Source organism: Musca domestica, unplaced genomic scaffold (genome assembly GCF_030504385.1).
Source record: "Musca domestica strain aabys unplaced genomic scaffold, Musca_domestica.polishedcontigs.V.1.1 91, whole genome shotgun sequence".
In the NCBI taxonomy this organism is placed as follows: Eukaryota; Metazoa; Arthropoda; class Insecta; order Diptera; family Muscidae; genus Musca; species Musca domestica.
The window spans coordinates 1139653-1160444 of record NW_026712439.1 but is presented as its reverse complement, the minus strand read 5'-3'; the positions used below and the strand labels follow the sequence as shown (position 1 = coordinate 1160444).

The 20792-nt window shown below is 35.5% G+C and overlaps 1 protein-coding gene across 5 annotated transcripts in view; it reads left to right on the top strand.

Annotated features, from left to right (window-relative positions):
* Positions 1 to 20792, top strand: part of LOC101888195 (cyclin-dependent kinase 5 activator 1) — a 210432-nt gene that overhangs the window by 130173 nt on the left and 59467 nt on the right. The window lies entirely within an intron of this gene.

Below are 20792 nucleotides of genomic sequence, written 5' to 3'. Positions count from 1 at the left end.
TATTCATGGCAAAAATTTTAATAGATGAATAGCCTGATCTTATTTTTCAGCCATGGGCTTTAATTTGAGTGTTAAAAACCTATATGATATAGAACATCTATAATAGCCCCATGTGAAAACTCAGCTAATTTTTTGGTATATTAAAGAGCTTACAGTTATTTTTAAATTAGTTGTAATTGGAATTTGTATTTCCAGCGTTGAATTTGTATTGCTGCGTGGTATTTAATTTTGTCCACCTCATAATTAGGGGAAGAATAATTTCTGTATAGTCAAAGATAAATACTATTTTACACCCATTACCGCAAGATGGGAATTACTTTTTTTTGTCATTCAAAAAGTGCGTTAAAGACCCCATAAAGTCCATATTTTTCATCATCGTATAATTCAATGGCGATTAAATAAATTTTCGGTCCCGTGCTACTTTCTAATATTCCTTATTTTTTCATGTTTCTGCCACTATTTCCAAATGAATGAGTTCCAGTTTGACACTTCGGAGTTCATTTCATATAGAGGTACATCCCAAATTTACATTCCCAATCAGTATTCTCTTGGGTGTTACATAGAATACAAAATTTTCTTTTCTGATAACACTTGGGAGTACACTAATGTTGGGACTGGACATAAATAAATGTGTACAATTATCTGTAAGATGGTTCTCTAGCCCATGGTAGCCTAAATACATTTTTTTATACGAAGAGTTCTTCTACCCCCAAATGAAACCATATGATGGTTATACGAAAACGTGTTCATTTTTTGCAAGGATGGTTTTTCTCAAATTACCAACATCTGCGAAATTAGTATGAAAATGTAAAATATACTAGAAATCGGGGTTTTATTCATGTTGTTGCACCCATAAAAAATACATAAAATCTATAAACAACAGTTTTATCCGCTGTCGCTTTGTACTACCCTAAAAAGACAACATATCATATATGAATTCAAAAAAAAAAAAAAAAAATAATAATAATAATAATAAAATAAAAATAAATAAATAAATAAAAAATAAAACACTACAAATGTACATTCGAAAAAGTAAGTCAAATTGGGTGCACGTAAATTGTCAACTGCAGGAAATAAAGAGATCGTGAATCGTCTTAAAAAAGTCACGAACAGTCAAGAAATATATTGTGAAAGTTCACTATCGCTATAGAAACGTGCAAACGTACTTTAATGGAATTGTTTTGAATGTTAAACAGAACCAAACGTCGAATTAGTTATCCAATGCTTTAAAGGCAGTATTCGTTGCAGAACTAGATGAAGCGAATGCAGATTATAAGATGGCTAATTCCATTAGACTTAGGAGTGAAACAGTGAGTGAATATATATGACTGAATGAATCATCAAATATGCGCGTGAAGTTTTAAAACATGATGAACTACAAGGAGCAAATGGGGCATTAAGATTTCAAAACATGAAATAAATGCGAGAAGCTATTGAGGATTACCTTACTATCATTGCAAGTACGTCAAATAAACAAATCGTAGTTAGTCAAAATATCCAAAACCAGAGTAAAGCCCATGGTAGAATTAAGAAGGTAAAATCATTGAATTATATGATTACAATTTTTTTTTAAATTACTCATTAGACATCATCTCACTGTCAAAATTTATATTTTCAAATCCATTGTATACACAGAAATCAGAGATGGGAACCTGTTTTTGCACTCAAATTTGGCAAGGTAAATTGCTGAAAATGCAGGGATGGAAATGCTTACTTGAAATGACTTTACCTTCTTAATTTTACTATGGTAAAGCCGTAATACACAAAAATTCAGCGAATTCACCCAAAAGGATGACCAGAAAATTGTGGTAACACAGGTCGTGATACCACGAAATTCAGTACATACAGATATATAGAAAAAAAAAACACTTTGGGTTTTGGAAGTGAAATTGTATTTTTATAGGAAATTTAACAATAATAATAGCTTTAAGTGCGGTGGACCGAACTTTGAATACCCATATTTAAAACAATTTCGGTGAATAAGTCACTAAAATCATCAAAATACCGAATATCGGGAGGTATCGTTATGTGGGGGCTATTCGAAGACGTGAGTCTGCACAGACAATTTTCTGGCACATTACGAACTTCAAATAAAAAATTTGAAATAATTCTCGGGGGTACCGTTATATGGGGGCTATACGAAGACGTGGATTTGCACATACAATTTTCTGTCTTAGGCTGTAGTATCCATTACGAACTTCAAATACCAAATTTGAAAAATTTCCGGTGAGTAATGTCGCTTAATCACCAAAATACCGATAATAGGGAGTCACCATTAAATGGGGGCTATACTAAAATGTGGACCTACATGGCCCAATTACCAAAAGTCCTGCAGACATAATATACATTTGAGTAAAATTTTATCAACCTACTTCATTTCGTTCGGAAGCTGGAGTGATTCCCACAGACGGACGAACGGACAGACCGTCGGACATCGCTAAATCGACATATAATTTTATGCTGATATGTACTTTGTGGGGTCTAAAATGCATATTTCGATTTCAAATTTTAGTTGTTTCTCAATTGACGAAGCAAAGTATTTTTTTTAGAAACTAGTTGTTTGCTTTGCAAAATGAAAGAAAAAGAAAATAAAACACAAGAATAAGAATTTTATTTCAATGCAGTCGTGAACTTATATTTTATTTAATAATTGTTCGTGGAACAATTAAAATTACATTTTTACAGGATGTAGGGATTTCTGACAGGTATCCGTAGCCCATTTGGAAGCAGCTGAACCACCATCGTAGGCCCGAGCGTAGATACGTGCTGGATGGCGGTTATTGGCCGATTTGCAACGCAGGCCGAAGCCCCACTGGTTTTGACCTGTTGGGGAGTGACCGATGTACCTGGGCGTGTGGAATCTAAAGGAACGGACGGACGTTTTGAATGTTTACGCTTTCGGAGCTTCTTGGACGGCCTTGGATGCTTTGAAGTATTTGGCTGGGAAGCGCTGGAAGGAGTCCGATTGTTGGAAGAAGGTTGGTGGAGCAATGTGTGGTGTTGCTGGTTGCAGACTTTGCAACAAAGCCGACTGTGGCAATCTCGCAAAGAATGCGATGGCGATAGACAGTTACCGCAGCATTTATGCAGGGCGACTGTTCGCAACAATTGGCCGTCGGATAGTGCCATTTTCCGTATGGATATCTGCAACTCGTATTCGACCATTAGAACCCGGGTGCACCGCTATAATCCGTCCTAATTTCCACGAAGTGGGAGGAAGATTTTCATGCCTAACAACGACTAAGTCACCTTTTTGAAGATCGCGTTGCGGAAACTTCCATTTGTATCTTTTGTGCAAGCTCTTCAAATACTCATCCATTCACCGTAGGCAGAGTTGATGAGTGAGAGCTTTAAGCTTCCGAAACCGATTTACCAGATGCAAAGGCGCTTCGTCAATTACTGGCTCCGGTGGGGCAAGAATTGGGGTTCCAATGAGAAAATGTCCTGGTGTTAGTGCTACTAAATCTTGGGGGTTGTCATATTTGGGGCATAAAGGACGTGAATTTAAACACGCTTCGTTTCTGGAAAGAATCGTAGAAAGTTCTTCAAACGTAAATTTTAAGTTCTTAGCTTGCTTACGAAAATGCAACTTAAAACTTTTTAATGCGGCCTCCCATAGACCACCCATATGGGGGGCGCCAGCGTGAATAAATTGCCATGAAAGTTCCTGATACTGCAGTGTGGAACACAGGTTAGTATGACATTCACGGAGAACTATTTTAAATTCATTTTCGATTTCCCTTGAAGCTCCAACGAAGTTGGTGCCATTATCAGAGAAAATTATTTTTGGACAACCACGTCTGGAGATAAAGTGATGAAAGTCTGCTAAAAATGTTGCCGTAGACAAATACGAAGTAGCCTCAAGATGTATTGCTTTCGTAGAAAAGCAAACAAAAACACAGACGTAACCTTTAGTGATTTTAGAAAAGCGACCTGTAAACGATTTAAGGTCGAAGGGAGCTGCAAAATCAACACCGGTAGTTGTGAATGGTCTAGATAATACCGTTCTCTCCGGAGGAAGAGCAGCCATTATCTGAGAGCAAGACCGTTTTTTGTCCAAGAAGCATGTTTTACATTCAGTAATGGTGGTTTTAATTAGTGATGTGAGTCGTGGGACCCAATATTCAATTCTAATGATGCGTAACATCAGTTGATTTCCACCGTGGATGGAAAGAACATGCATGAATTAAGGTAGTAAGTGCGTGAAACGACTTTGGCGAGGCAGAATAATGGAATGCCTTTCTGTGTAAGACAGAGTAGGTGATTGCGACAAGCGTCCATTAAGCCTAATTACCCCGAATTCATCCAGAAATGGATTTAAGGGCAAAAGAGAACTCTTTGCATTTAAGGGAACCTTATCTGACAAAGACTGGTACTCATCTGCAAAGTGGACTTTTTGAGATAAAATAGCCAGACGTAATCTAACCGCTTATCTCTGAACTGGTAAGGGCCTTCTCATTGTAAATGTGTCGACCTCTATGAGCAGGATGAGTCCGGTGGAAAAATCTAAAAACATAGGAGAGGACTCGAAGAGCCCTATCTAACGAAGAAAAATCTTCTAAGGGGTCACAATAATTATTAAAGAAAGAGGCATGAGTCTTGACAGCACGCATTTCAATTTCGGTGTCAAGCAGGGAAAAATTGGATAAATTCCAATTAGAACCATTTTGGCGTAGCCACTGTGGTCCATGCCACCAAAGATTAGAGGAGACGAGCTCGGAAGGCGAAACCCCCCGGCTGCCTTAGTTTTACGGGTCAGGAGGTATATGTATAAATGTCTTTATTCGGCGTTATAATCCGAATATATATCACCCTCGCGTATTCCTTTTCTGAGGCATCAGAAAAGACATGAAGTTCGGAGGAACAACTTGGCGTATAATGGACCCACTGAGGAACTTGAATGGAATTCACATCCTGGTACCAATCCACAAAATTTTGCCAATCACGTTCTGTCGTGGACAGAAGTGCATCATCCCAGCCGATTTTATCTGTCCAGATCTTCTGCATAACTATTTTAGCTGTCACAATCACGGGGACTAACCAAACTAAAGGGTCGAACAGTTTGGCAATAGTGGACAAAGTTTGTCGCAGTTATATACAAATTTAAAAAATCTCCACCTAAGAATGAGGAATACTAAGCCTAATTGCAGAGTGGGACCCACATGTAAAATATCATTAAGACTTTTCCCGTTGGAATTTTCTTTCGAGGCGTTGAAAACCACTCGAAGCTTGGTAGTCTGCTTATCGGTATTTATTACTGGATGGTAGGGGAGGTAACAAACCGTAGAATTTGTTGACGCGGCAACTACCGGCCTCATATGGTCCAAATCTTAATACTCATTGACCACTTGGTCGTAGACTGCCTTTATTTGTGGCTTTCGAAGAAGAGATGCCTCATTCCGAAGAAATTTTCGTAAACAATTATTTCGGGAAAATCTTAAGTCTGCCTGTCCAACTAACTCTGTCTTGAGGGGAAGGCTGACCACGTACCTGAATCCCGACGTGTGGTACGTTTATAATTTGCCTCACAAAACTGGTCGGAGGGCGAAAAAAATTGGACGTTTAGGAACTTCCTCTAGTTCCCAAAAACGAAGAAGAACCTTGTTAAGGTTTTCTTCGTCAGATATACTGACTTTAACGGAAAAGACTGATAGATGTTGAGGGGGAATAGAACCTGTAATGATCCAACCAAAGACCGTATTTTGTGCTATTAGGGAGCCTAATATATTAGTGTGAATTCCCTGTAGCAGAATCTTCGAATAAAGATCTGCTCCCAACAAAAGGTCAACAGGGCGACTGTTGAACAAATTTGAATCAGCCAAAAGTAGATTTGGCAGGGTACGTGGTACCCTGGTGAACGATGTTCACCTTTGAGTGTGATGTCTTTTATTACATTTACTACAATTGTAGGGACTACTGCAATGGTTGACTAAATGTTTAGGATACAGACAATTTAAACAACAATAATGTCGCCTAATGGTGTTAGGCTGGAAATACATAAAGAGCATATTTGGCTGGCTTAAGTCATAGGCTGGCTTCTTCGGAAATGAACAAAGGATCCTACGGCCAAAATCGAACTAAGTCAACCTACAACTCCTTTGTTCATCTACGAAGAAGCCTTCCGATGACTTAAGCCAGCCAAATACGCTCTTTATGTATTTCCAGCCTTAATTCTTTCAGGAACTGAAAGTTTTAGAAATTTTTGGCATGCTCTGATATGATGCATTTGTCGTGGACATAGAATGCATGTTTTATTGGAGGGTGCTATGTCCACGACAAATGCATCATATCAGAGCATGCCAAAAATTTCTAAAACTTTCAGTTCCTGAAAGAATTAAGGCTAGAAATACATAAAGAGCGTATTTGGCTGGCTTAAGTCATCGGAAGGCTTCTTCGTAGATGAACAAAGGAGTTGTAGGTTGACTTAGTTCGATTTTGGCCGTAGGATCCTTTGTTCATTTCCGAAGAAGCCAGCCAAATATGCTCTTTATGTATTTCCAGCCTAACACCATTAGGCGACATAATTGTTGTTTAAATTGTCTGTATCCTAAACATTTAGTCAACCATTGCAGTAGTCCCTGCAATTGCAGTAAATGTAATAAAAGACATCACAGTCAAAGGTGAACATCGTTCACCAGGGTACCACGTACCCTGCCAAATCTACTTTTGGCTGATTCAAATTCAAAAAAGTTAAGGTTTTTCACAAAAATGTTAACACACATATATATATATATATATATATAGATATATATATATATATATATATATATATATATATATATATATATATATATATATATATATATATATATATATATATATATTTATATATATATATATATATATATATATATATATATATATATAGAAATTTTTGGCATGCTCTGATATGATGCATTTGTCGTGGACATAGAATGCATGTTTTATTGGAGGGTGCTCGGGATGGCCTAGATGACGAAGGTGAATTACGAGGCGTAAAAGTAGGGGATCGGTTCGTGCCAGCATTCGTGAAATGTGAACGAACTTTTTTACTACTTTGAGGTTTGACGTTGTCAATGCCTCTAATGTCACAAAGACAGGTAAGTGTTTGGATGCGTTCTGTAAGAAATCCAAATCTTCCCAGGAAGACAAATTTATTTTTGATACTTTATCCCCAAAGTGTGACACTATTTTTGGGAAGCCTTTCAAGACATATGAACATTAGAATAGGGTCCCAGCCTTCAGTAGACACGTCATAATTTAACATGGCCGAAATACATCCATTTATGCCTCTTTGCAATTTCATTAAACCTAAACTTGTCTCACTGTCTAATACTGGCAGGTCTAATACTGGCAGACGCCCACGAAATGCTTTAATTGCTTTAATTTTTAGAAATTGACAGGTAATGTTGAATAATTTGTGTGAAAATTCAAAAAAGTTAAGGTTTTTCACAAAAATGTTAACATATATATATATATATATATATATATATATATATATATATATATATATATATATATATATATATATATATATATATATATATATATATATATATATATATATGTATATATATATATATATATATATATATATATATATATATATATATATATTAATTTATTTATTCATCTAAATAAATTAATATCAGCAACACAGGTATGTACACATACACATACAAATAAATAGTGATATATATATATATATATATATATATATATATATATATATATATATATATATATGTCACTATTTATTTGTATGTGTATGTGTACATACCTGTGTTGCTGATATTAATTTATTTAGATGAATAAATAAAATAAATGTTGGTGATCGTTGATCTAATTGTAAAAATCGAGAAATTTTGCATCTATTCTATACAATTTTGATTAACAAATACTTCTCAAAGCATCAAAACATTGAAAATCTCAAACGTACTTTTAAATTGGGGCTATGCATAATGGGGAACATTAAATTAAATAGTAAACAGTTATTGCCGGCACTGATTTCACAGTACAGAAAACTTTAATTGTCAAATTACAGTTAATTCGGCAGAAATTATAACAAAAACATACAAAAGGACGAATGTTTAGCGGCATTATTATAGCTAAACGAAACGTATATATTCTATCTTCCTAGGAATATTGTATAAATGTTCAAAGATTAATCTAAATATTCGCCTTTATAGCGATTTTAACGAACGGCCACATACACAGACGGATATAGATTAAAAGACATAGGATTTTGCACAAACATGGTCTTCTAAAAGTTGCGAATTCAAAATAACTTTTGATTTGGAAAATATTGCTAAGACTTTTATAATACTTTGAGGTTTGAAAATTTAATTAAATACTATGATATAACGAATAAAAAAGAGGTACTGATGAATAGGAAATAAGTCATAAAGTAGACTTTTTCGTATTTTTTTAACAAATGATTTATAACCTTGAAAATCAATATTAAAGGACTACACTTAAGTGTTCTGAAATCATAAAATGCCATATTAGGAGACTTACAAACGATTTTTTTTAATTTGATTAACTTTTTTGACGATTTTTGAGAACGGAAATTCCAGGTGGGTTACATTGAATTGTAGTACCGAATTTTGTAGTGGCGAAATTGAATAAATGATGTAAAAATAATTTAACGCAGTCACACCTAAGTTAAAGAATAATTACTATTTTAAAATCGCTAAGAAATAACGAAAACAAGACTATTTCATTGTAAAACATTCTAAAATCGAGAAAAATAATTTCAATGGAATCTAATTTCAAAACGATAGTCCATTCTATTATCTAACATCGTAAGGACCTTTCAACATTTGCTGTAACAAATCCGCCAACAAATTCAAGATTTTTTTTTATTTTTTGTCAATTTTGTATACTGTACGATTTTATTTTCAATTTGACTTAACATTTTTTTATTGAACAAAATAAAATATTATTTTTACCATTTTTGTATCCTCCACCATACATAGTATGGAGAGTATATTAAGTTCGTCATTCCGTGAGTTATTTTTAAAATAACTTCTGGGGAGAATATCCCAGACCAAAAACAAGGGAACTGATGAGGATTGGTGGCTCTTTCCGAAACCTAGGAATTCTCTGCCTTACCCCTGGTAAACATTACCATCGTTCTCCACTAATAAACAAACGTTGTTTTTATAAAAACAACAATAAAGGGATTAAGCCTGACAATTTCGCAAAAACAAAATACTATGGTATCCCGAACAAAAAAAGCCAACACTATTCTTGATCAGCTTAAAATTTTAGGACGATTTAGCCCTGTTCGTCCGTCCATCTGTCCGTCTGTTGTAATCACGCTACAGTCAAAACGAATAAAGATAGGAAGCTAAAATTTTGCACAGATCTGTCTTTTGTGTGCAGGCAGGTTAAGTTCGAAGATATATATATATATATATATATATATATATATATATATATATATATATATATATATATATATATATATATATGTCACTATTTATTTGTATGTGTATGTGTACATACCTGTGTTGCTGATATTAATTTATTTAGATGAATAAATAAAATAAATGTTGGTGATCGTTGATCTAATTGTAAAAATCGAGAAATTTTGCATATATTCTATACAATTTTGATTAACAAATACTTCTCAAAGCATCAAAACATTGAAAATCTCAAACGTACTTTTAAATTGGGGCTATGCATAATGGGGAACATTAAATTAAATAGTAAACAGTTATTGCCGGCACTGATTTCACAGTACAGAAAACTTTAATTGTCAAATTACAGTTAATTCGGCAGAAATTATAACAAAAACATACAAAAGGACGAATGTTTAGCGGCATTATTATAGCTAAACGAAACGTATATATTCTATCTTCCTAGGAATATTGTATAAATGTTCAAAGATTAATCTAAATATTCGCCTTTATTGCGATTTTAACGAACGGCCACATACACAGACGGATATAGATTAAATGACATAGGATTTTGCACAAACATGGTCTTCTAAAAGTTGCGAATTCAAAATAACTTTTGATTTGGAAAATATTGCTAAGACTTTTATAATACTTTGAGGTTTGAAAATTTAATTAAATACTATGATATAACGAATAAAAAAGAGGTACTGATGAATAGGAAATAAGTCATAAAGTAGACTTTTTCGTATTTTTTTAACAAATGATTTATAACCTTGAAAATCAATATTAAAGGACTACACTTAAGTGTTCTGAAATCATAAAATGCCATATTAGGAGACTTACAAACGATTTTTTTAATTTGATTAACTTTTTTGACGATTTTTGAGAACGGAAATTCCAGGTGGGTTACATTGAATTGTAGTACCGAATTTTGTAGTGGCGAAATTGAATAAATGATGTAAAAATAATTTAACGCAGTCACACCTAAGTTAAAGAATAATTACTATTTTAAAATCGCTAAGAAATAACGAAAACAAGACTATTTCATTGTAAAACATTCTAAAATCGAGAAAAATAATTTCAATGGAATCTAATTTCAAAACGATAGTCCATTCTATTATCTAACATCGTAAGGACCTTTCATCATTTGCTGTAACAAATCCGCCAACAAATTCAAGATTTTTTTTATTTTTTGTCAATTTTGTATACTGTACGATTTTATTTTCAATTTGACTTATCATTTTTTTATTGAACAAAATAAAATATTATTTTTACCATTTTTGTATCCTCCACCATACATAGTATGGAGAGTATATTAAGTTCGTCATTCCGTGAGTTATTTTTAAAATAACTTCTGGGGAGAATATCCCAGACCAAAAACAAGGGAACTGATGAGGATTGGTGGCTCTTTCCGAAACCTAGGAATTCTCTGCCTTACCCCTGGTAAACATTACCATCGTTCTCCACTAATAAACAAACGTTGTTTTTATAAAAACAACAATAAAGGGATTAAGCCTGACAATTTCGCAAAAACAAAATACTATGGTATCCCGAACAAAAAAAGCCAACACTATTCTTGATCAGCTTAAAATTTTAGGACGATTTAGCCCTGTTCGTCCGTCCATCTGTCCGTCTGTTGTAATCACGCTACAGTCAAAACGAATAAAGATAGGAAGCTAAAATTTTGCACAGATCTGTCTTTTGTGTGCAGGCAGGTTAAGTTCGAAGATGGACTATATCGGTATAGCCCCCATATAACGGTACCTCCGATATTCGGTATTTTGATGATTTTAGTCACAATTTTAAACAGAGTTGTCTGAAATTCTACACAAGGAGTTCTTTGTGAGCACTTTACCCCCAGACGTAGATTTGTCTATATAGGTCCACAATATTGTATATCACCCCATATATATTGGCACCTACGATATTCGGTATTTTAAGGTTTTAACAGAATTTTTAATGGATTTAATTTTTTTTTGAAAATTTCCTAATTCGTTCCAAATGGTAGAGGATATTCAAAGTTCGGCCCGGCCGAACTTACTGCTTTTTTACTTGTTATATATAAAATAAATTTTTATTTGTTACTACTAGTTGAGTTTAAACTCAAGAACTGCTGGCCTGATTTTGACAATTCACACGATTTCGGAATGGTCTCTTGGCAGAAAAGTATAAAATCCAAAAAATCACGTAAAAATACGCCACTAAAATGTGATTTAAATTTTTTGATGTATATTTTCTTAATTTCATGCTTTATTGGTGTTTAAAAGACTCAAACATGTGTGTGGAAATGGAATTGCTGTTTCACACGCTTATCTAAATATTATTTAGTTTTTTGTTTACTTTATGGTAAGTACTTACATTCTTATCAACATAGAATTTACTTTTCAGTTTAGTGATAATTTTGTTTTGAACTATTTACGTACGACCATATTTAATAGTTTTTGTAAATTATAATCTACTGTAAACGTCTGCTGTAGACCCAACGCTGTGTTTGCCTGCTGCATAAGATAATGAGCATGTAATAAAGATTTTATGACCCCCACAAGAGATATGCAGGCAAGACAATGTACGCAAGATGAGTCGCGTTGGTCTGTCACCAATTTATATGTATTCTTGAATAGAAAATAAGGGTTGCTAGATAGTGTGTGAGGTTAAGAATTATTTTGTAAGCTATTTCGTAAAATCAGTTTCGAATCAAGCATCATACGAGCATTTTCATTCTCCTCCCAAACATTTGGTCCTTCGAGTGCGCACTTTAGCGAAAGTGAAGAACTAGCAAACATCAAAAATCGAATCAACAACAATCAAAAACTATTTAACATTAGGAACAAACAACTTTAACAACATCATCATCAAGTGTGGTAACAGCAGTGAAACAACTCACCAACAACAATATAAAAATCTACAAAACTTAACAACAACATTGATCAACAATCGCAAACATAAAAAAATAAAATCTAGAAAAAATTAAACATCGATTTTTAAAAGGACTTATCAAAATGCGTAGTTGCCAAGAAATTTACTCTCAACAACACACAATCTTCAAAGTGTTAGATACTATGTTGCAGACGGCGCGAGGTAGGAAATATCGTAGTAATACCATACCAGACATGCGTAAGAAGGTGGTAGAACAATGGGAAACATTCTGCAGAAATGATGAGGCACTCAAAAAAAGGGACGATAAGAGTGAAAATGACCCGTATTATAAGGAGAAAGCGTATGAAATTGCAAGTAACATGAAAGAGGACATATGGAAGATTTTAAATGATGCAGAAGCAGAAGAATCCCACACCTTTAAAATAAGTCCACAACAAGGAGATTTAAGTCCAAAAGAACATAGCTTAAATACACCACAGTTATCATTCAAACTAATGGAAATGGGTGAAGTGACAAATGAAAATCACAACAAACTAGCAAGATCATTAGAAAATCAATTTAATTCTAACGTAGCAGAATTAAATTCTATGATAATGCTGGTCGAAACCAAGAAAGACAAGTTATATTTAACAAAACTGCTTGAGAGACTGGGTCCAGATGAACAGACGGCTCGACATTCGATCAGAAATGGCGAGAGAAGGTGCAGGAAATGACTTTACGGAAGATCAGTGGGAGCAGTCCGGAGAAGATTTCAACAAAGCTCAGACGCAAATAACAGAATTGTTGACATCTTTAGAAGCGGCAGGAAGAAAATCCGTAATGGTCGAAAAAATAAAAATTACAGAGTTTGGCGGACGTCGTGAAGATTGGAACTCATTTTTTTAATTATTCCGCACATAAGTGCACGAAGATAAAAATGCCTCAGATCAACAGAAGCTGTTTCGTCTACGGTCAGCTTTTGAAGGGGGATGCACTGCAGATTATTCAAAACATGCCGTTAACCAGTTCAGCATATGAAGGGGCTTTGGAAGCATTACGTAAAAGATACGACAATAAAAGGAGTCTATTCACACATTATGTGGACAGCCTATTAGATGTGCCAAAAATTAATGGATCATCACTGCACAGTATCAAGAAGTTATTGGATACAGCTATAGAGAGCATTGAGGGAATCAAATCCATGAATTTGAAACTAGGAGATGCATACCCAATTCTGGCACACATAATAGTGCGCAAATTGGATAAAGAGACTCTTTTACAATATGAACAGACAATACAAATAGCTACGGAAATTCAAGATAACAACGACGTTCTAAAATTCTTGGAGCAAAGATATCAAACTTTGAATTCAGTTTGGTATATAGATGATGGAGATAAGCAGAGATTCAAGCTACAATACAGTTTTGAAGTGGCAGCAACAAACAGCGAAGGAAATCAAACAAAATGCGGTTATTGCAAAAGTTTTGGGCACAAGATTCACCAATGTCAGCAGTATAAGACATTAACAGTGAAGGAGAGGATTGATTGGGTAAGACGGAACGAGCTTTGCACTAACTGTTTAAAACATAAGGCAAGAATTGCTTTATGTGTAATGGCAGACATCATACTAGCCTTCATATTGAAAAATCGGCTTCAGGGGCAACAAAGGAAAATCAACATTTGCCACAATTAAAGAAATGCATCATGTATTAATTGCAACAGCACAGATACGAGTACAATCGAAGCAAAACGAATACATCACCTTGAGAGCATTAGTCGATCCTTGTGCTCAGGTGTCTTCAATCAGCGAGGAAGCCGTACAGATATTGCAGTTGCCAAAGCAAAGAACAGATGTAACACTGCATGGACTTGGAGGAGCAGTCATCGGTAAAGCAAAATCGAAAGTTATTATCGAAGTGAAACCCAGATTTTTAAGCGATTTCGCTGTGAATATAGAGGCAGTCGTACTTCCTGAGTTAACTTCAGTTCAGCAGGATCCAAAGTGTGAATACGATATAGATAAATGGGAAAATTTTACGCTAGCAGATTCGGACTTTACGTCGTCAGATAGAATCGACGTGCTGATTGGAAGCGATGTCTACCACGAAATCCTTCAAGATGGTATTCACTAAAAAGATAGTATATTGGCGCAGAGGACGAAGCAGCAAGAAAATTGTAGCAACCACTACTTTGGAAAGATTTTGGGAGGTAGAGGAGGTGAGCGACAATCAAGCAGTGACAGAGGATGACTTTTCTATGTCAAATTATGGCTCAACAACATCGTTAGCGAGTGATGGCCGGTTTATGGTCAGACTTCCCTCCAGGGAAGACGTTGAATTAGGAGATTCACGTAAAAGAGCTATGACGAGATTTTTGAACATTGAAAAAAAATTATGCGCCAACCCTGAACTAAAAATGGAATACCAACAGTTTATGGAAGAATATATTAGTATGGGGCATATGGAACGAGTAGAGCCGGAAATACGGGGAAAATACTACCTTCCCCATCAAGCTGTCATCAAAGGAGCTGTATAACTACAAAAGAGTGGTGTTTGATGCGCCTTCCAAGACATCAAATGGAAAAAGTTTGAACGATATTCTCTACGCTGGGCCAAGATTGCAGAGAGATATTTTTGATATCCCTACAAAATGGCGGAAACATCAGTTCGTCATAAGTGCAGATGTGGAAAAAATGTATCGACAAATTTGGGTACATAAAGATGGCCAAGAATATCAATATGTGTTGTGGAGATCAGGAAGCGAAAGCCCAGTAGAACAATACAGATTAACGACAGTGACGTACGGTACGGCATGTGCGCCGTTTTTGGCGTTAAAGACACTTGACGAAATTGGATCTCAATGTGAAGATAAAGACATTGGCGCTATTATCCAAAAAGATTTCTACATGGACGATTTGTTAACCGGAGCAGATTCTATTTCAAGATGTAAAGAATTACAGGAGATAATAAATAAACATCTAGCAAAATATGGATTTAAGCTACGGAAATGGATTTCGAACGATAGTGATGTCCTAAAAAACATAGACGCTAAAAGAGAGAATGATGTACTTCACATAGAAGAAGATGTGACAAATTTGGATTTACAACGCAACTTTACAATGAACAACGGATAACCAAGAGGAAAGCCCTGTCCTATTTGGCCAAAATCTTCGATCCATTAGGATGGCTAACACCAATAACAATAACGGCGAATCTTTTTATTCAACAACTATGGCTAATGGATAGAGGAGCTGGATAAACAATGGAGAGGGTTCACGAGTAAGCTAAACTCACTAATTTCGATTCGAATACCTCGATGGTTGCACGTAGCCAGCACAATGGTCCGTCGTGGTTAATGCGAGATGAAGAGAGCTGGGATACAAAGGAACCTGTGTACGTCAATGTGGCCGTTAAAAATGCGAACAGCGGTCCCAACTATTTCAATCATATGGTAAAAGATTATTCATAGTTTACACGACTTAAGCGAGTGATAGCGTATGTGCTCAGATATATCGCAAAGCTACGCGGAAAAAACTTTCCAGATTACTTGACTGTGGAGGAATTACGAGCTGCGGAAAAGTTTTTAATAAAAGGCCATCAACAACAAAAATTTCCAGAAATTGTCACGAGACTAAGAAATAATACGCCGATTGGTCACAAACACAAGCTGGCTTCATTAAATCCCTTTTTAGACGAGAATGGCGTGTTAAGAGTTGGAGTTCGATTACAGTTAGCTTCGCTGGCGTATAATCATAAACATCCTATAATACTCAATAAAACAGAGCAGAGTAATCTAATTATCAAAGACGCACATGTGAAAACGCTCCATGGTGGAAATCGGATAGTGGAACATTTGCTAAAAACAAAATTTTGGATAATTGGGTTGAAAAACAACGTAAAACGGCTGAATCGGGGTTGCGTCAAATGTATACGATATAAACGAGAAAATCAATGCCAGCTAATGGGAATGCTACCAGAATATAGAGTTAATGTATCAGCACCGTTTACACATTGTGGTGTGGACTATGCAGGACCAATATACATGAAGTGTTCAAATGGCAGAGGTCAGAAAACATATAAAGGATACATTGCGGTATTTATTTGCATGACAACAAAGGCAATTCATTTGGAACCGGTTAGAAGTTTGACGTCAGAAGCATTTCTGGCAGCCCTAAAGGGCTTGTTTGCCAGAAGAGGTAAAAGTAGTCATATATATTCTGACAACGGCACAAACTTTGTTGGAACAGTTAAACATTTGGATAGAGATTTAAAGGCCGCCATGAAGGAGAATAACGCACTAGCTCCTATATTAGCGACAGAAGGAGTGCAGTGGCATTTTATTCCTCCGGCAAGTCCCCACTTCGGAGGAATATGGGAAGCGGCGGTTAAATCAATGAAATATCATTTACGAAGAGTTATTGGTGAGAGTAAATTGACATTTAAAGAAATGTCTACGCTTTTATATCAGATCGAGGCCGTGTTAAATTCGAGGCCGCTTTATAACATGGATGATAATGCTGGCGAGGTGGAAGTCCTCACACCTGGACATTTTCTAATCGGAAGGCCCTTGATAAGCTATCCAGAAACGAGCGACGAACACAGCCTTAGATCGTTGGAAGCAAGTGCAGAAAATGAAAAATTGTTTTTGGAAGCAATGGAAATCAAACTATCTGGAAACACTCCAACAACGATACAAGTGGAAAACCCAAAAGAAAAATATACAGAGGGGACAAGTGGTGATAGTTAAGAATGAGGAAACACATCCTGGACGATGGCCGTTAGGTAAAGTCGAAGATGTCCATCCAGGACCGGATGGGTTAGTAAGAGTCGCCACTTTAAAAACCCAAGCAGGGTTGAGTAAGAGATCCGTGAACAAGTTGTACCCATTAGAAGGCGTAAAAACTGATGAAAAACGTGACAGCTCCAGTGGATAGAGAAGGCAGGCTACTTAGTGCTCTTGCTTTAACTCATGTAAAATCTACGGTCGCTGACAGCTTAACCAATATCACAGAGCTGCAGGAGTCAACCGCACTATACTTGGACCAGGTTGGATCAGTGAATGTTGTAGCCTCGAAATGGAACATGATTATAGTTTTTAATATGCTTCGAGCCGCAGTGCGACAATATTCTAAGAACTATGGAGAGGCAGGTTCGGAGTCTACAAGACACTAACGAGTTCTTGTTCTCGAGAACTAGTAGGAGGCCCAAACGAGCGCCATTAGAGTTCATCGGGTCACTTCAGCACGTCCTATTCGGAACTATGGATGCGGAAGATCGGAAAAAAATAGAAGAAAGCTTGCAAAACTTATTGGAAAATCAATATAACCTGAAGTTCATGATGCAAAAACAAACCTCGGTCTTAGAATCTACGGTTAATATTCTGCGCACTACTATGGAAGATGTAAATACCAACTTCAAGGAGATACAGGATCAGATGGACAACATAACGGCGGCTATGGAAGAATCATACTTCGTTTATAGAGAGTCGATTCGGTTTTTCATGGTAACCAAAGATTTGGACGCAATAATTCGCGAGAACGAAAGAGTACAGTCGAGTATGATAAATCTGCTTATTGACATTAACCATGGGAAGCTCAATCCAGCCTTGATTACGCCGTTACAACTTCAGGAAGAAATGACCAAGATAAGAGAGCACATGCCTGAACACCTCAAATTTCCTGGAAAAAAGTATGATCAAATTAAAGCGGTATACAAACTTCTTACTGCTAAGGCAGCATTAATTGAGGACCGACTGATGGTTTCAGCTAATATTCCATTGTTCACGCAGCACAAGTCTCAGCTGCATCGGATCATCCCCCTGCCTATTAGGCTGAACGGAGGGAAAGTTGTAGCACAACCATCGGGACATTATCTGATATATAATTTCAAGAGGGATGCTTATCATATAATGATGCAAGCTGAGTTAAACATGTGTCAGCTGTACATTGACGATGAATATGTTTGCGAAGGTAATTGGCCATGGGTCGACGCAAATGACAATTAGTCTGAGGATTACTCTCTTAAGAAGCTGCAAGCCAACAACCGCTGGTTGTTCAAAGTTTTTCAACCAACAACAGCTCACGTATCATGCAGTCGAGATTCAGAGCAAATAGTCCAGCTACCGAGTCAAGGCATCATTACGATGAAGCCAGGATGTACATTAAGGGTAAAAGGAGCAACAATTTCCACACCTTTCAATCTTGAATCGAAGAAGGTCGTGGAAGACAAATCATCCTTCGTAGCAGACATAGACCGGCTGTCTAATTTCTCGGTCATGTCTTTAGGGCCGATGGTGGTAAATCACTCAGCAAGGCTAGCGGAAATAGAGTCTCAGTTGAAAACGATCGATGCCTCACAGCTTAATCTAAAAGGGTTGAATTTTCATCACATCTCCAGGCACTTATCTCTAATGGTGATGGTAGCAGCCTGCATAATAGCTCTAATATGTTCAATAAGAAGATGCATGAAACCGACAAGAATAGTATCTATTCACTTTGCCCACCCGCAGAATGTTTGAAAGACTCAAACATGTGTGTGGAAATGGAATTGGTGTTTCACACGCTTATCTAAATATTATTTAGTTTTTAGTTTACTTTAAGTACTTACATTCTTATAACATAGAATTGACTTTTCAGTTTAGTGATAATTTTGTATTGAACTATTTACGTACGACCATGTTTAATAGTTTTTGTAAATTATAATCTACTGTAAACGTCTGCTGTAAACCCAACGCTGTGTTTGCCTGCTGCATAAGATAATGAGCATGTAATAAAGATTTTATGACCCCCACAAGAGATATGCAGGCAAGACAATGTACGCAAGATGAGTCGAGTTGGTCTGTCACCAATTTATATGTTTTCTTGAATAGAAAATAAGGGTTGCTAGATAGTGTGTTAGGCTAAGAATTATTTTGTAACCAAGCACTTAAGATGGAATTGTGAAAAAATAAAATCAGTGTCGAATCAAGCATTATACGAGCATTTTCATTCTCCTCCCAAACAATTGGTGTTTACACTTTTGTACGTTTGTAGCTTTTTTCAAATCTAATATGATGTGTAGTCTTTTTGGGGAGTATAAAGTGACAACGGATAAAACTGTTATTTATAGATTTATGTATTATTACTAATAATATCATCTCAGAAGATAATAAGCTATTAACAAAAAATCAATATTTTAACATGTACGAACGGTTTTTTCCAATTTGATTATCTTTATTCAATTGATTCGATTTCTTGAAAACTGAAATTGCAGGCGGGTGTAGTACTGAATTTTGTGGCGGCGAATCTGAATAGATGATGTCGAAATAATTTAACGCTCTAAAAAATCGCTAAAAAATCACGAAAAAAAAGAATTGCAAAAATTCTAGAGAAAGTTTTCAATGGAATCGAATTTTAGAATAATAGTACATTCTATTGACATTCCTCGTAAAGGCCTTTAAACATTTGCTGTAAAAAATCAGCGAACAAGTTCATAATTTTCTTTCTTCTTTCAATTTGTTTTTCTTTTTCGTCAATTTTATACAATGTACGATTTTTTATTAAATTTTGCTTATCATATTGAATTTAATCGTTTTTTGTGAGCAAAATAAAGAATTATTTTCACCATATAAAAGAAAGTTTTGTTAGTTACTACGCTTATAAGTCAAGAAGGGTTTGACGGATTTTAACAATTCATACAATTTTGGAATGGTATATTGGAAAAAAATCGCGTGGAAATATTCCAATAAAAATGTGAAAGAAAAACATTTTTTGTCATGATTTATTTTTTTCAATTTGACACACTATATTGAAGTGTAATTTTTTTATTGTTTTGAATTCTGAATGAATAATAATAAAAATGAAATGAATGCGCAATACGATGTTAAATGACGATCCCTCATGTATAAAATTGGTATGTAGCTTTCAACTCCTGGACCTACATCGTGCTTCAGCTGGAAGATGCGAATACATTTAAACAAATAAAAATTACCGACAAAGCGTTATGGCGCTCTTCTTTCATATGACAATAATCCGTCCAATGAGAACTCAAAATGCAAAATTCCCTGGGACTGCAATCAGTGAAATGCCAAATATAAAGGGTGGGAAGTAGTTGAGCGAATTGGACTTTTAGTAAGAAAAGGATTTCTATTCTTCCTAAACTTTCAAGATACCTTAGATCGCATTTGCAAGTCATGATATTGGTCATAACCCCGGATAAGGGTACAACCCAATTACAAGCATATTTTACATTTTAACCATATTTTTCATACTTATTTCGGCAAATGTTGGTAATTTGAGAATAAACAATCATTGCAAAAAATGATCACGCTTTGGTATAACCATTATATGATTTAAGCTATTCTCGGGGTCTTAGACACTTTTTTTGGCTGTTACATGACATCTTGATTTCTAAGGGGTAGAAAACCTCTTCGCATAAAATAGAGAACCATCTTTATCGTCTATTGGCAGAAAAGGATAAATTCCAAAAAAATCGCGTAAAAATGTGAAATTTGAACATTTTCATTTTGACTTTTGAAATGTACTATCGTAATGTTTTATTTTACATTATTTTTTTC